The following is a 2608-nucleotide window of genomic DNA, read 5'->3' as shown; positions in this document are numbered from 1 at the left end:
TTATCCAAAGTACTGACATAAATGAGGAGGGTAGTGCCAAAGACAGAATGCTCCCACTGCGGATTTCTACTGCAGCCATGCCAAATCATTTTTAAGTAGCATTTTAGCCATGATAAACCAGCCAGTTACAAAATCACCTAAATATATAATTTAGCTATAGTTTTCCCATTCTTTTTTCCCTAGGAAGATAATATGACATTCTAATATTTTGTTGAAATCCAGATATATTATATATTTTGCATTTATTAGTCTGGTTGGTCTTTCAAAAAAATAAATTTGACTTTTCATAATTTATTCTTAGTGAACCTATGCAAGATCCTTGTGATTAGGGCTCAGTTTTAAAAGTACAGTATTTAAAAATCCTATTATTCATCAACAATAATGGCTAATCATATTATAATCTAATCATATTACTCTAACAGGACTGTAGATCATATAATTGATTCTCTTTCCCAAACTGAAAACTGGAAATGTATGTATACATTCCAACCTTTTGGCAAATGTCTATATCTTTCTGATTCTTCAGAGAACGTTAAAAGTTTTTTGAGAAAGGCGCCGGGCTGTGGGTGTCTATCACGGTGGGCTTGCTGAGGCAGAGGCAGCATCGAGAGGAGGCCTTTGCCCCAAGGCCGGATCGGGGATGTCGAAGAACACGGTGTCGTCAGCCCGGTTCCGGAAGGTGGATGTGGATGAGTACGACGAGAACAAGTTCGTGGACGAGGAAGACGGGGGCGACAGGCAGGCCGGGCCGACGAGGGCGAGGTGGACTCCTGCCTGCGGCAAGGAAACACGATGGCTGCCCTACAGGCAGCTCTGAAAAACCCCCCATCAACACCAAGAGTCAGGCGGTGAAGGATCGAGCAGGCAGCACTGTCTTGAAGGTACTCATCTCTTTTAAAGCTAATGATATTGAAAAGGCAGTTCAATCCCTGGACAAGAATGGTGTGGATCACCTCATGAAGTATATTTATAAAGGCTTTGAGAGCCCCTCTGACAATAGCAGTGCTGTGTTATTGCAGTGGCATGAAAAGGCACTTGCTGCCGGAGGAGTAGGGTCCGTTGTTCGAGTCTTGACTGCGAGGAAAACCGCGTAGTCTGGCAGGAACTGGATGTCTCCTGCGGGTGTCGGAGTTGCTGGTACAAAGACCAAAATAACCAAATGCCACTGCTCCCCTTTGGGTAGCATCTGTTTCGCTCAGCTTTGCCTTCTTGCTTCCCTTTTCATATTTGTAAAGAAGAAAATTACATATCAGTTTTCCTTTAATGAAAACTGGGATAATATAGAGGAGATGTTTTAACAGGAGTGTTTCCTGCTCTCGTAACTATTTCAGTGACGTGTATACCAGTCTGTATATAATATGATTTACATTCAAGTTTAATTGTGCAATTTTTAACCCCTGTTGACTGGTGTTTTTGTTTTTTGGTTTTGTTTTTGACTAACAGTGAAAAATTTGATCAGGATTTCAGGCCAGTTTCCTGATTCATTGCTAGCCAGGAAATGATCTTTATAAAAGAAAATATGTTTGAGAGACTGGCAGCTATTAACATTGCAAAACTGGACCATACTTCCCTTATTTAAGTAAAATGTGTTTCTGGAACAAGTGGTGGGTGAACACCACTACCAAGTTCCGGCTTTGTCTCTGCTTGCCTTCAGATCATGTGACTTTAAGTATGCCTCTTCCTCTCAGCATCCCATAATCATGGCCTCTTGATTTCTTCGTGGTCACCCAGGGTCCAGAGCAAGGAAAGGAGTCTTGCTCTACACAAATGTATCTGTAACATACCAGAGCCTGTTTGGCGTGAGCATACGACTTTTGTTCCAATCATATGGCCCTATTTGGAGAAACTGCTCCAAATCAGAAAGGATGTGGAAACTATGATGTAGTTCAAACTCTGGGCAGCTTCTGAATGAAATGCTGTTTTCTGTAGAAATACAGTAGCTGCCTTAGACATTATGAGGTATAGAACTAGTATTTAACACGCCCTATAAATGTCTTCAGTGTTCTTCAGGGTAATTGGGGTCTCAGAAGATTTGCTTCCGATCCAAACACATACACATTCTGTATTTTAGCTCAGTGTTTTTTTAAAAAAGAAAATGCCACACAGGAAAAAGTGTTTACTTTGTTGGACTAACCAAATCAGTTCCCAACAAATGACCAGTGCTTATAAAAAGTTATTACTCAGTAGCTCCAAAAGAAACCGCCTGAACGCATATGACCAAGAGAAAAATCAGCCTGTGTTTAGTATTTACAGTGGACACCAGTTTCATAATCACTGACTTGTGTGAAAACTGGTGCAGAAATTCTGTAAACTCTGCTGTTTTTGATACTGCATTTTGTTTTGTAAAAATGATAAAGTTCAGAAAATAAAATGTCAGTGTTGAATAAAAAAGTTTTTGGTAACCTCACTATATATTGTTACTCTATAAAGTAAAACTTTTTGTAAATAAATTTTATTTTTGAAAAAATTCTCACCCTTTCAAGTCTTTCAAGGTACATTTTTAATCTGACAATTTGGCAGTAGAACATGGGGAGAGGAAAGGGCAGGCTGTCCACCCAGATTTCACTTCACATCAAAGAAACTATATCTAGAAAGAACCATCAAGTAC

The 2608-nt window shown here is 39.8% G+C and overlaps 1 pseudogene; it reads left to right on the top strand.

Annotated features, from left to right (window-relative positions):
- Nucleotides 1–555: 555 nt before the first annotated feature.
- On the top strand, nucleotides 556–2309 carry LOC106838786 (actin-related protein 2/3 complex subunit 5 pseudogene; annotated as a pseudogene).
- Nucleotides 2310–2608: the final 299 nt, after the last annotated feature.

The sequence above is a fragment of the Equus asinus genome, chromosome X (genome assembly GCF_041296235.1).
Source record: "Equus asinus isolate D_3611 breed Donkey chromosome X, EquAss-T2T_v2, whole genome shotgun sequence".
In the NCBI taxonomy this organism is placed as follows: Eukaryota; Metazoa; Chordata; class Mammalia; order Perissodactyla; family Equidae; genus Equus; species Equus asinus.
Note: the sequence above shows the minus strand (reverse complement) of the source record. Positions and strands in the feature narration are given on the sequence as shown.